Here is a 727-nt window from a genome sequence, read left to right as displayed (position 1 = left end):
AGGTGTAGAAAAGATAAAAATCAATTCAAAAACTAATATAGTTCAAGATTTTGATAATGAAAATCCTACCCCATCTGAAATGGATTTTGACATAAATTCTGTTTAACCATGATGACACAACTTATTGATTTTAGTCCTGGTTCTCAGGCAAGAAAATATATTCAGAAAGAATCTTTTTCTGAAAAATGGAAAACCTTTAGAACATGGTTTTTTGAAACCTATACTTCTGATGAATTACGAAATATTTCAGAAGAATTTTATGAAATGTGTGTCTTACATAATAAAATTATCTTTTTTGTACCATGGTTCATGTCTGCATATTTACCGTCATATGTCAAAATAATCGAAAGATCTTATCAAAATTCTGATGGATCAATTATTCAAGCACTCTATCCTCCTCAGTCTTCCTTTATATTTCCCAATAATACTGACATGACTTTTTCTGCTTTTCAAAAGTTTGTCAGTGAAGATGTGGGAAAAATTACTGTTTCTGAAATAAATAACCTTATCTCCCAAAATAATCATTTGAGTCTTTATGTTAAGGTTTTAGGAGAACACATTTCTTCTCTTGATAAAAAACTTGATGAATTAATTGAGTTAGTCAACAAACTTAGCTCCCAGATGAATTTCTCTAACATTCCTTCTACTTCCAAAATCACTGATAAAGACGAATATATTTTATCAAAACCTTGTATTCAAAGACCTCCCGAAATAGACGGATTTGAAA

This window comes from Capsicum annuum, chromosome 5, assembly GCF_002878395.1.
Source record: "Capsicum annuum cultivar UCD-10X-F1 chromosome 5, UCD10Xv1.1, whole genome shotgun sequence".
NCBI lineage: Eukaryota > Viridiplantae > Streptophyta > Magnoliopsida > Solanales > Solanaceae > Capsicum > Capsicum annuum.
Note: the sequence above shows the minus strand (reverse complement) of the source record.